At 45.6% G+C, this 14,367-nt stretch overlaps 1 non-coding gene across 1 annotated transcript; it reads left to right on the top strand.

Annotated features, from left to right (window-relative positions):
• Nucleotides 1-4,688: 4,688 nt before the first annotated feature.
• Nucleotides 4,689-4,795, top strand: LOC148293936 (small nucleolar RNA R71). The gene has a single exon (XR_015836867.1). It is a non-coding gene; the product is annotated as a small nucleolar RNA R71 (small nucleolar RNA).
• Nucleotides 4,796-14,367: the final 9,572 nt, after the last annotated feature.

Raw genomic sequence — 14,367 nt, forward strand, 5'->3', positions numbered from 1 at the left:
CTTTGAAAGTTGAGCCGTCTTTAGGGTTTTGAATCTCCACAGCTCCATAGGGAGAAACATTGACCACGGTGAATGGGCCTTGCCATCTAGACTTCAATTTTCCTGGAAAGAGACGCAATCGTGAGTTAAACAAAAGAACTGACATACCTTTGGAGAACTCTTTCCGTTGAATGTTTCTGTCATGGTAACTCTTGGTTCGTTCTTTGTAAAGCTTTGCATTCTCATAAGACTCATGTCTAATTTCTTCCAATTCATTGAGCTGAAACTTTCTTGCATGGCCTGCCTTGTCTAGATCAAAATTTAACTTCTTGATGGCCCAAAAAGCATTGTGTTCAAGCTCCATTGGCAGGTGACAAGCTTTCCCAAACACAAGACGATAAGGGCTCATCCCAATGGGAGTCTTATATGCAGTCCTATAAGCCCATAATGAATCATTGAGCTTGGCTGCCCAATCTTTCCTTGTATTGTTCACCACCTTCTCCAGGATGTGCTTAATTTCTCTATTGCTTATTTCCACTTGACCAGAAGTTTGTGGATGATATGGTGTAGAGACTCGATGGGTGATGTTGTACTTCTTCATGAGTGCTTCGAATGGCTTGTTACAGAAGTGGCTGCCTCCATCACTAATGACAGCCCTTGGAGTACCAAACCTTGTGAAAATATTATCCTTCAAGAACTTGAGCACCACCTTATGATCATTGGTTTTGGTGGCTATGGCTTCCACCCATTTAGACACATAATCAACAGCAACAAGTATGTAAGTACAACCAAAGGAAGATGGGAATGGTCCCATGAAATCAATACCCCACACATCGAAGAGCTCCACAACAAGTATGCTATTCAATGGCATTTCGTTCCTGCGACTTATGTTCCCCATCCTTTGACACCTATCACACTTAACACAAAAATTAAACGCATCTTTGAATAGAGTGGGCCAAAAGAAACCAGATTGGAGAATTTTAAGTGCTGTTTTCTTAGCTCCAAAGTGACCTCCACAAGCCAATTCGTGGCTATGCCTAAGTATGCTTTCTTGCTCTTCTTCTGGAACACATCTTCTGATGAGTTGATCCGGGCAATGCTTGAATAAGAAAGGTTCATCCCAGACATAATGTTTCACCATGGAAAAGAACTTCTTCTTGTCCTGAGAAGTTAGATCATTTCTAAGAACACCACAAGCAAGATAATTAACAAAATCAGCATACCATGGTTCTTTGACTTGGGCAGCATATAGTTGTTCATCAGGGAAAGTCTCATTCAAGGGTAGCACAGCTTCTCCTTTTTCTTCAACCACAATTCTGCTCAAATGATCAGCTACCACATTCTCACATCCCTTCTTGTCTCGAATTTCCAAATCGAACTCTTGCAGCAAGAGAATCCATCTAATCAAGCGTGGTTTTGCATCCTTCTTAGTGAGCAAGTATCTAAGAGCTGCATGGTCAGAATAAATAATTACTTTAGAACCAACAAGATAAGAACGAAATTTTTCTAAAGCAAAAACCACAGCAAGGAACTCCTTCTCTGTTGTGGAGTAGTTGATTTGAGCATCATTCAAGGTCCGGCTAGCATAATGAATCACATGGGGGAGCTTGTTCTTCTTTTGACCTAAAACTGCACCAATAGCAAAGTCAGAGGCATCACACATTATTTCAAATGGTAAAGACCAATCTGGAGCTATGATAATAGGGGCTGAAGTTAGCTCCCTCTTCAAGGTAGTAAAGGCTTCCATGCAAGCTTCATTAAACTCAAAAACAGCATCCTTAGCAAGGAGATTACACAATGGCCTTGTAATGCTTGAGAAATTTTTGATGAACCTTCTATAGAATCCAGCATGACCTAGAAAGCTTCTAATTCCTTTCACAGAGGTAGGGGGTGGCAGATTTGAGATGAGATCGATCTTGGCTTTATCCACTTCAATTCCCTTGCTTGAAATCACATGGCCTAGCACAATGCCTTGTCTCACCATGAAGTGACACTTCTCCCAATTCAAAATCAGATTTGTTTCCTGGCATCTTTTAAGCACTAGAGACAAGTGGTGAAGACAATTATCAAAAGAGGAACCAAAAACTGAAAAATCATCCATAAATACCTCAATGAATCGTTCCACCATATCTGAAAAGATTGACATCATGCATCTTTGGAAAGTTGCTGGGGCATTGCACAAACCGAATGGCATCCTTCTATAAGCAAACGTACCAAATGGGCATGTGAATGTGGTTTTCTCTTGGTCTTCCGGAGCAATGGGAATTTGATTATAACCTGAAAAACCATCAAGAAAACAATAGTAAGCATGGCCAGATAAACGTTCAAGCATTTGATCAATAAAAGGCAAGGGGAAATGATCTTTTCTAGTGGATGTGTTCAACTTCCTGTAATCAATGCAAACTCTCCAACCAGTGATAGTTCGTGTAGGAACTATCTCATTCTTCTCATTCTTCACAACGGTGATTCCGGACTTCTTCGGAACAACTTGTACAGGGCTCACCCACTTAGAATCTGAAATTGGGTAGATGATTCCTACATCGAGTAGCTTTAAAACTTCAGCTCTAACCACCTCTTTCATGTTGGGATTTAGCCTCCTTTGGGCATCACGGGATGGTTTGCTGTCTTCTTCCATTAGAATCCGGTGCATGCACATGCTTGGACTAATTCCTTTGATGTCTGCTATGGTCCACCCAATGGCTGTTTTATGCTCTTTTAGAACCTTAATTAAGCTCTCTTCTTCATGTGAGGTGAGACCTGCAGCAATTATAACAGGGAGAGTTTCGTTAGCACCCAAATAAGTATATTTAAGATGATTGGGCAGTGGTTTAAGTTCTAGCTTTGGTGGGGTGATAATGGATGGCTCCAATTTCGTGGATGATGGTCCAAGAGGCTCGAGTGGTGGCCTAAAGGATGGTGGGTATGGTTGAAACACTTCTAAGGCAGCCACCACTTCTTGGAACTCCGGTTCACAAAGATCTTCCTCTTCTTGTGTTAAGACAGCTTCTAGAGCATCATTAGACTTTCTCTGCAAAATTTTGGAAGAAACCTCATGATCCACAACATCAATTGAAAAGCAAGAATCAAGAGAGATAGAAGGTTGAGATAGAGCATTAAGCATTTTAAATTCAACAGTTTCACCCAGAACAGTCATGGAAAGGGTGCTATCTTTCACTTTGATAACTGTGTCTGCAGTGGCCATGAATGGCCTGCCTAGGAGAATGCGATCAACATGATCTCCATTTGGATTGTCTTCCATGTCCATCACTACAAAATCAGCAGGGAGAATTAGTGTATTAACTTGAACTAAAATATCTTCTACAATACCTTTTGGATATTTTATAGAATGATCAGCTAGTTCAAGTCGTATTGAAGTCTTCTTCATCCCTTCTAAGCCAAGCTTTTGATACAATGAATATGGCATTAGGTTGACACTTGCTCCCAAGTCCAACATGGCTCTTCCAACCTTATTGCCTCCAATGTTAATGGGAATGTCAAAGCTGCCAGGATCAACTAGTTTTGGTGGAAGCTTCCTTTGCAACACAGCACTTACATTCTGGTCAAGCTTTACATCTTCATTTGGAGCGAAATTGAGCTTGTGAGTTTTCAAGTCCTTGATGAACTTTCCATATGCAGGAATCTGTTCAATAACATCAAGCAAAGGCAAATTGATATTAACTTTACTCAAAATATCATAAATCTCTTTAAAAGCCTTATCTTGCTTTGCTTTCTTAAGACGGCCTGGAAATGGAATCAGTGGAACATATGGAGCGGGTGGCACGTATCTATCTTCTTGAAGATGTGGTGGCACAAATTTGTCATCTCTCTTATGCAATTGGAATTGTTTGGATTCCTGAGAATCTGATTTGGCATTAGGAGCAGATTGAGAAGTTTTGAGATGTTCCCCTTCTGTAGCCGTGGTCTCCTCCTCTTCATCTTCTACAATCACAACATCATTTGAAAGATTAGAATCAACTTTACTATCAATGATCTTACCTGATCTGAGCACATGAATGGCCTTGGCTTCTTGGTTCTTTGGATTGATCTCGGTTTGGCTTGGCCATTTCCCAGGTGCTCTTTGAGTTATTTCAGTAGCTAATTGGCCTATTTGAACTTCCAATTTGGCAATGGCAGCTTGTGTAGTTTGCTGGAAATTGGATTGGTTGATTGCCATCTGCTTAACTATATCATCCAATGATGATGTTTGTTGTGGCTTTTGGAATGAAGGGGGATTGGCTTGATTCTGAGTATTCCTCCATGAAAAGTTTGGATGATTCCTCCAACCTGGATTATAACTTTGAGAGTATGGATCATTTCTTGGACCTTGGTTGTAGGAATTTACCAACTTAGCTTGCTCTTGCACAAATTCTGGATATCCAGCCCCAAGTGGACAAGCTATGGTAGCATGGTCAGGAGTTTCGCAAATACTACACACTTCCTTCGGAGGGCTTCTTGAGTTTAATGCAAGAAGAGCATCTAGCTTTTGTTCCAGTTTTGAAATCTGCACACTAGAAGCATCATTAGAACCACTAATAACACGTTTACCTCTTGTATCCGTATGTTGGGTCTCCATTGCTATCTCCTCAAAGAGTTCGTATGTTTCTTCTGGAGTTTTGGTTTTAAAAGAACCACCTGCAAAATTGGTGACTATATTATGACTAGAAGGGGTTAGTCCTTTATAAAACATACGCATTTGAAGCTTCAATGGAATCCCATGATGAAGACATTGGTTGAGCAGCCCATTGAATCTCTCCCATGCTTCACAAAACGATTCATCATCTTGCTGTGCAAATAACAAGATCTTATCCCTAAGCATGTCGGTCTTTTGCGTGGAGAAGTATTTCTCCAAGAACTTCTTTTGAATGGCAGCCCATGTAGTGAGTGAACCAGGCTTCAAAGAATTCAACCAATATTTCGCCTTATCCTTCAAAGTGTATGGAAACACTCTCATTCGAAGTTGATCTTCTGTCACACCTGTCAAGGGAAAAGAACTCACAACATTAAAAATATCCTTTATATGAGTTAATGGATCTTCATTAGGTAAACCATAAAAGGAAGGCAGCATATTAAGATGAGAAGATTTAAGCTCATAATTTCGAGCTACAGTGGGCAGCAAAATGCTTGAAGGAGATGCTGGAATTGTTGGGATATCAAGTTCTCCCATGAACTCATTGGCAGCCATCTCTTCTTCTTCTTCTTGGTCTGAACTTGCTTCCGAATTTGAAGGTGAAGAACCAGGAAGTTCAGTGTGGAGAGCAATACTTGTAAATGTGGCAAGAGCTTGCTCTTTTGCAGTTGACAACTCTCTTTCTAGACGATTATGAACTTCAAAGATCACCCGGTTGGGTTGCAACGATGGTCCTGCGTTCAAAGATCTGGAGCATTGGAACGAAGACCTCACTTGTTCAAGGAACGGTCTTTTAGACATAAACTACCTGAAACAGAAAATTAGATTAATTAGAAACACTAAAAAGAATAGGGTAACCTTGGGCACATAACCAAGGAAGAACTTTCGTTCAGTCCCCGGCAACGGCGCCAAAATTTGTTGTTAATTATTATGTTAACTCGCAATTGTACGGGGCAATTAGTAATATAGCAAGACAAGTACGAGGTCGTACCCACGAAGACTGAGAAGTTCAAATTAGTTATGTACGTAGATTACCGAATTCAAGAAGTTAGGAAGTTAAGTCTAAAACAGAAATTAAAGTGAGAGTGATTGTGATTGTGAAAGGAAGTGAGCAGACTGAAATTGCGAATGAAAGCACATAAACAAGTGTAACAAAGAGTGGTTTTAAGAGTTGGAAAACAGATTTGGAGACTAGGGCATTCGAATCACCATAACAATTCAATTCTGGGTTATATGGAGTCAAGTAACAAGTCTAATTCAGATTCAAAGATTGATTCTAGCTAAAGTATGATTAGGCCATGGTGTTTGATCCTAACCTTGTGTTCCTAATTCCCTAATTTGATCATTTGTTGTCTAACCTAAAATTAAGCATTAGGAACCCATTAAGCATAGAAGAACAATTTAAACAACCAAGCATGTATCTAATCCCTGTTGTCGAATGTCCATACATACTCTTCCTATTCATAGTTCAATTCGAATTAAAGTATGGTGTCTACTCTTAATTCAAACCAAGATAGTTAACAAACAAGTTCTAATGGTGATCAATCATTCAAACAAGCATGTTAACTTATAAGCATAATGAATAAGAACATGAATCATGAATCAAACTTGAAACTCCAAACTTATAAACCCAGAATATTCATGTTAGGTTACATCGAAGCCCTAGTTATGGATTTAGTTACTCATAATGGAAAAGAAACTAAAATAGAAATGGGAAAACATAATGAATGCCATAAGAGTAGAAAAACCCTTTTCTGAAGTTCTTGTAGTGTCCAATGCTTCTCCAAGAGCTTCTCCACGTCTAGAAGGATGTATGAAGGATATGGAGGTGATTTGAGATGAGCTTGAGTGAGTGGTGATGGATGAGAAAGAGGAAATTCGTAGGGAAATGGAAGGGAGGTTTTCTGGAGCTGTTTTGGTGATTTTGGGACAGTTTAGAGTATTGGGTTGATTGCTTGAGTGTTTGGGGTTGTGGGAATGTATGAGGATGATTTCTGGATGATGGAAGTGTGGAGGATGGCTGAAGTGAATTTTGTAGCTTGAAGACTCCTCTATTTATAGGGCTAAGAGGGAGGAACATCATGATGAAATCCAACACCACCATTCCTCATTTAATACAACCCATAACTCCCACTTCATCTTGTCTATGTTAGTGTGGTTGGAATCAATCCCATCCCATACTTCTTTTGCTGTACCTCAAGCTTTCTTCACATGGGATCAAAGGTGATCAATTGTGGCTGCCTTTTGCTGCCAACCCATGTGGTCTTCTTTTGGTTGTTGAACAAAAACGAGTCTTCTGAACCAGACTTGGTGTAGGAAGGCCAGAGGTTTCAAAACTTATCCAATGGGGCTCAAATCTGGATATGTTGTACTAGACACCCATTGGAACAAGTTTCATGAAGATCTTCACCTCATCCAAGCCCCATAGCATGCTGATCCAAGGCCAAGAAGCTGACCTACGAAATTGGGCTGGAAAGGAGTTGTAGCCAAAATGTGTTTGTCTTTAAGCCCTTCTTCCATTCACCCAAATCAAGCCTTAACATGCATGGATTGCATCATTTCCTATCCAAAGTCATCATTGTTACCTAAATGTCAATTAACTGAAAGATAAACACAAAAAGGATTAAAAGCACAAGTTTAACTCAAACACATAGCCAAATCATAAGCTAGAAGGGTACAAAATGATATACAATTATGAACCGATCAGCGAACAAGGTCACCCTGGAGTTCGCCCACTTGGCCGATTACCTAGCGCAGGGCGGTAGGTTAGCGCTCGGCCCGTTCCTACTCGGCCATATATACCGCACGCTTCATGACATCGTCACCGATGGGATGAAGCCGAAGCACGGTGGTCCGCTGTGGGCCTTCCAGTTCTGGTTGCAGGCCTACTTCCCAGAGCTGAGGGGGGTGGCCGCCCCTCAAGACAATGAGCCGCTGGCCAACGCATTCGCTCGCGCCCCCAAGAAGCATAACGCCACGGCCTTCTGCTACAAATTCTTCTACAGCTTGGCCGAGAGAACTGGTACGCAGTTCCGAGTCTGCCTTGCTCGGCCGTTCCCTCTGTTCCTGACCCACGACCTCTCCGTCGTTCCTGATGTAGAGACGGAGAACGATCTGAAGGAGATCTGGGGCTCCTTCCTGGTCACACGCGACCTCCATTGCGGCCTGTCCAAGGCCGGGGCCGAGGTGTATCTGCCGAACCTCGTGGCTCGGCAGTTTGGCCTAATCCAGACGGCCCCACTCCTTCCTCTGTCAACGAACCGGCTATCGTCCTGGAGGGCTGACGTCTCCCAGCAGCACGGCGTGGCTGCGATCACCTTCCAGCTTCAAAAGGGAATGACCTTCCTGACTCTGACGCCTTGGTCACGCCGTAATGCGTATGACGAGGATGGAAGGGTCTGGTATGAAGAGTGCATCTCGGCCAGATTTCTTCGGCCTGTTGAAGAAGCCGTGAGGGCGGCCTTGACGAATGCAGATTGGGACCCTCTCACCCCCAAAGGCAGCAAAATGAAGAAGGTATCAGCTGGGCCGCCTCGGCCAAGTGGCCCGGCCGTGGTCGCCCCCAGGGTACCGGCCCCTCCCTTGGCCAGATCAGCGGCCGTGGCCTCTACCGCGGCCCCATCATTGACCGTGGCCCCAGCTCCCAGGGCGACGCCTGTGGTGGGGGGTCGCAAGACGCTAGCGCATAGGACCGTGCCGGCCTCCCCAACATCTCGACCATCCATTGCTGCTGGTAGGCTTTGCTTCTTTTCCTTTTTATTATTTATTTTTCATTGGCCTCTCTAAACCACTTCTGTCTCTGGTCATCTCATTCTTGTCCTTTTCCTTTGTATACGCAGCCTCGGGTCGCAAAAGGAGCCGAGAGGCGTCGGGTGCTGAGGTCGCACCGGCCTAGAGTGCCGCGGCCGAGATGGCGGCCGTGCAACGGCCGAGGAAGAGGACCCTCTTTACCGCCTCGGAGGGCAGAAGTGAAGAGGAGGCTCCCTCCGCGACTGTAAGTGGGGCCCCCCTTGCGCTCGTAAGTACCACTCCCTGGCACCCCTTTTTTCATTATTATTTTTCTTATTTTTATGCACTCCGGTAATCTGGTTCTTTCCTCAGGACGCGGTAACAGTCGAGGAGGAGGCCACGGTCGAGGTACCTCCTGTGACGGAAACGGCCGCTGCCCACATGGTGGCAGAAGAAGTGGGAGGGGCAATGGTTGAGGAGGCGGCCGTTGCCGACGAAGGGGCTGAGGCGCAAGATGCTGAGATGGCACCCGCAGAGGTGCCATCCGCCGAGGAGGCTGCATAGGGGGCGACCGAAGAGATCGCCGAGGAAGTCGCCGACGAGGCCGCTGAGGAAGCTGCCGAAGAGGCTGCCGACGAGGGCGGCGAGGAGGCCAATGAAGAGGCCGCTGAGGAAGTAACCGGCGAGGCCGCCGAAGAACCTGCTGTGGACGTGCCAAGTGGGTCATTGACGCCCACCCCTCGTCGTCCAAGCGGCATCTCCTTTCGCTCGGTAAGAATCCACTTTCAACATACTTGGCTTTATTGTCTTCTTTTGATCTGTTCCACACTTCTGACCGAACCGTTTGTCTCTAGCCTCCCCAATCGTCGCCACCGCTGGCAATGGTTGCCGCGACCATGCCGCCTGTGCCGTCGTTCCAGGACTCGACGGTCGTGGCCGAGCCGGTGGTGACTGGAGCCGCGGTCGTGAGTGTGCCGAGTCTCCTGCGGACTACCTCGGCGGTGATGACCGACCTTTCGCTCCCCGTGAGTACCCGACCTCATTTTCGTTTATTCTTTTACATCTTAGTTAACTATATCTTACCCTTGCTCCCTCCTATGTTCAGGAAGCCACCTCCTCTGATGATCTCGAGGAGCTATACGCTAGCCTCCATGAGGAAGGGGGAAGCTCGGCCTCGGCTCCGTTGGACGAGGATTCCAAGACCGTTATTGAACGGCTCCGGGAGTTTCTTCTCCTTGATGTTCGGCAGATGACCAACACCGGGGCGATCACGGAGTTTAGGTCCTGCTTGGATACGGCCATGGCGCTCGGTCTGCTTGACTCGGCACAACTGGACGAACTGCAAGCTCGTCTGACCGAAGGCGAAGAGATGCTCGGCCGGTATACCGAAGCTGTCATGCGGATGGCCGAGGGGAGCTCGCTCAAACAGGATTTGGAGGTGATAAAAGAAAAAGTTCACCCTGCAATGGCCCGGCTGAAAGAAAATGACCTCGTTATCCAACGAGAGAACGAAGAGCTTGCGCAGATTGAGGCCCAGATTACCGAGCTCCAGGCTCGCCGAGATCTCATCCTCCAACGCCGAGATGGCGCGGTCGCAGCCGGGAGTGAGTTGAAATCCTCGGCCAAGCAAATCCTCAAAGCAGCGACTGAGACGAAGAAGGCCCTGGCCGAGCGGAAGCTGATTCGAGCGAGATGGCAAGCGGACATCAACGGTGGGGACATCGCTTGGAGGAGGATCACCTGCCTAATCTGGGGGATGTTCAGCGAAGGGGTCTAGGCGAGTGAAGAGCGGCCATTCCAACTTTCTTTTCTTTATATGAATTTTTCTTTTCTGGGATGTAACAAATAACCACAAACATACGCTATTTTATTTGTATATATAGTTTGTTTTCTGTTCTATGACTTCACACAGATAAATATGTATAATATTTCGGTCGTGACTGGCCGTTCTCTTTCGTAAAGAATGCCCTTTCTAACTAAGTGTAAGGCAAGGGCCTCCCTTTTTTTTTTCTTTCTGAAAAACGAAATGTATGCTTTCCTTTTTTATATGACGGCCGCGCCCTTTGTTCGGCCCGTCTGCCTACTTCCCCTTTTTTTTTCTTTTTCTTGACTTTTTTGTCGTAGGTTCTCGGTGCCATTTTCTTTTGAACTTGCGCCGAGTCGTAGGCATCGAGTTCCAACTGTTTTGAACTCCCTGAACTCTTGAGCATCCTTCGTGGGCAATCCTCTTTCCTTTTGCGGTGTTGTCTGATACCTCGAAGAAACCGAACCATCAGCCCTAGTATCTTACTAGTGTTTTGGCTCCTGGTCAAGACGTAAGTAGATGTGCCTACGGCCGAGTTTTTCGAAACGCGGTGTGCCCAAAAAACTTCAGGAAATAAATCACGCGTATTGCTAAGTTCCTTTGACAGGCGCGGCCTTGGGTAATCTGGTGCCCCCAGTTCCCCCTTTATTAAATCGTCCTTCATGATAGGCCGGGTGTCTTCAAACTGAAACCCTTGACGCGGCCTGCCTTGCTGCGCCTTACTTCGCGGCCAATCCTGTCGGGTCGTTTGAGCAACGGGCTCGGCCGTTATGAACGAGCCGGGTAGTTTTAGTGGAACGCCGTAGTTTTGGCCGAGATAATCTCGGTCGGCTAGCCATCGAGATATGGTCACCTGGTTCGGCTGATCTATACCATGGAGGGAACCTGGGCGCGTTTGTATTGTCGTCTGACTGGCCGAATCGTGTACTTGCAATGATAGTGCAACGGTCATGCCTTTTTGCTCGCATTGTTGTGGTAACGCTTCGGTCATACTGCTTTGGCCGGACTGTGCCTGATCGGTCAAAGTATGGGTTGGGCCGAATTGCTCGGCCGTAGACACCGTAGGACTCCCCCTCAAAGCCTTGGCTAGAGCGTGGAGTGGGCTACATGCTTTCTTTGCCGGTTGGTTTGGCCCGGGGTTCGCCCTTGTAGGTTGGGCCTGCCCCCAGCTGTTGGTCGGCGGCCAAAGACGCTAGCCGTAGCCTAGCGCTTGGGTATGGGAAAAAACGCCAAGGCTGCGGCTCTCGCCGTCTGGCTCATTCCTTTCACATCCCTGACTTCTATGTCCGGCTTCAGGGGGTGTTGCGGGCGAAGTTACCGGCATTTTCTCCTGGAAGAGCGTTTGCAGCTCTGAAGTGAATTTATCCATCGTGGCCATGAAGGATGTCTCCATCCTATAAGCCTGCCTGAATATCGAGTATCCCACCGGGCATGCCAAAAGTGTCTGCGGCGCAAATCTCACGCCCTGGAGTTCCGGGCCGAGGGGATGTGCGTTAACACGGGGTTTCCTGCTTTTGGGTGCGGTGCGGTTGTGCGCGGGCGTGCCAGCACGGTTTACCGTGCGTTGATGTTTCGATGAGCGTTGGATGGGTGAATGGTGCGCCTATTTGATCTGTCTTCCTGGTCAAACGATTGTAGCCGAGAGAGGAACTGGTCTCAGCTGTTAGGTTCACGGCCTGAACTACAAGGCCGTCGAGTGATGGTGTTGGTGGTGGGTTTTGGGCGGTGCTCCGGCGCGCTGCTCAGGGAGCGACGGTCGTGTGATATATGGGGTGAGTGAACGAACAAACAGAGATGGTGCTCCGGCGCCTTGAAAATCAAGGGTCGTATGATATATTGATGAATGGATTCTGCTTACAACCTAACATTACTCCTAGGAAAGCAAGTAAAGATATTGAAAGTGCATTACAGAAGAAAATAAGTTGCTCCGTGGGAGGCTTGTTTTGGTGTTTGAACCCTTTGAATGTAGCTCGAGTCTTGTATTTATAGGAAGAGTCCCTGGATGAGTAATCCAGGCTGAATTTGCGCATAGTGGAGTCTGATTAGCGCAAGTGGGTAGTCCAATCGACATTTGGGATCGTGAAGTATGGTGATGAGACCCCAGAAATCCTGGTGAATCTCGGCCGCCGCGCTCAATCGTGGGTTCTGAACCTCTGGCCGTGGAGACGCATTTGTTGCCTGGATAGCTGGTGAACCAACATCTCAAGCTGTCAGAATCCTTGTGAGAATGTCCACGTCTAATCACTCTGATTTTCATTACCAAATCCTGACTTCAGTCACTTCCCACCTTTCCTCATGCATTAAATGCTACTTTGTGGCCAATGAGTTTGCTGCATTAAACAGGCACTACTTCATTAAATGAAGCCTGGGACCCTGTTGTCACGTGATGATTTGCCTTTAAAGCCTTGGCCGCAAAATGTTCGGCCTCGGCCTACGTTTGAGGCCGAGATGATCATGCCTTAGCATTTCTTCTTTTATTCTTTAAGGAAGGCGAATATGCCCTGGCGAAACGCTGCGTTTCAGCCTCTGCGAACAAGTGCCAGGGCCGAAAGAAAGGGCTCCTTCGGCCAGCTCATGGCCGTGATTTATCAGGCACAAACAAAACCGAGATGAGGAACCTTGTACCTTCAGCTCAAAAATCTGATTCCTCTGAGCCAACAAAGCCCAGTCCTCCTATGACCGAAGAGGAAATACCAGAAAAGGAAATAATGGATGTCAAGTCTTTTAGGCAGAGGGCAGAGGCACTAGAAGGACTACCAGAACTATCTGCAGATTTTCTGCAGCACAACAGATTGGAGGAACTCTCAGTTGTTTTGAAGCCTTTTGGGAAAGATAAAGTCTCCCCAAGGGGAGACAGCTATCTGGTTAGCAAAGAGTCTTAAAGGATTGAGGATCGAGGAAGGTGGGCGGAGTTCGTGAAGCTCTCTCTATAGCAAGCTTTCTCTTGTTGATGTTACTTGAAACTGCAATACTAATTTCAGTTTTTTGTCATGCCTCATGAAAATTCAAATCCATTTTGAATTCCAAAGAGAACAACCCGGTCTCAAGTTTTTTTTTCTTTCTTCAATTTGTAATTCTTTGAATGCATTCGGTCGTTGTACATAGTACCATATGAATTATAACATTGTCTTCTAGCCAAATGTATGATATGTTGTTAGCTTGCAGCCATTGGGGTTGTAACAGAACAAAAAGTTAGTATTGCTGAAATTGTCGATAAGGTTTGTTCTTCGTTTGTCGAAATCTGAAGAAACGATAACTGTTCTTTACTTTGCACCGGAATCTTTTTTTATAAAAACAAACTGTTGTTTACTCATGACATATAAACCTAATGTTTATGTTTAGAGGCTACAGATAAATTCTTTGGTTAAGATTGAAATAATCTTCTCTATAATCTGATAAAGGTGATTTTTAAGCTCAGTGAAAAGGGCTTCTAATATGTGGGCAAAGCAAGAGTTTGTATTCCATACGGAAAAGAATTCAATGGTTATCTACAAGTTTAAAGTTGACTCTTAAGAATTTTGAAAAGAAAATGTTTCAACACAAAAAAATTCAAATTCAAATTCAGTGGTTATCGAGGCTATTTAGGAATTAGAATTATAAACAAACAACTCCCTCCCCTCCCTGGTCATTCGTAGCATGTGTATAGGAGCAATGAGGAAGAACGATGAAGAATCGCCACACGTGGCAGTCGAGATTGATAGAAAAAAGTTACAGCCAAAGGAAAAGTTGGCAGACCAAAAGGTGGATGAGAAAACACCTCTGCTTCCTTCCTCATCAAGTAACAGTAAGACCACCAGGGCTGAGGAGGCGCCCTGTGATGTACAGAAATGGCTTGCAATCGGCTGTTTGTTTTGGTTCATTTTTTGTGCGTGCGGTATTGCCGGTTTATCTCCAGCAACGTTTTCCACCCCAAGCATCCAACTAGCCTCCTTCTCCGTTGACCGCTTCAACGTGGACGTTGCTATTCCAGACTCTCTGCTCACTGGAACATCACTTTCTTCCTCAGAAACCCTTATGGCAGTAGCAGCCTAATTTTTCAAGAGATTTACGCCAAGGTCTTTCACAGGGATGAGTTTCTAGGAGGCGCATTCGTGAACCCTTTTGTGCAGCAGCCAAAGGAGACCAAGTTGGTGTCGGACGCTGTTGTGTCTTTTGCCACAGTGGTCAGCAAGAAGATAGTCAACGCCATTGTTGCAGAAAGGAGCATAACTTGAGCTGTAAGTTTCGA

The sequence above is a fragment of the Prunus avium genome, chromosome 6 (assembly GCF_965620075.1).
Source record: "Prunus avium chromosome 6, drPruAviu1.hap1.1, whole genome shotgun sequence".
NCBI lineage: Eukaryota > Viridiplantae > Streptophyta > Magnoliopsida > Rosales > Rosaceae > Prunus > Prunus avium.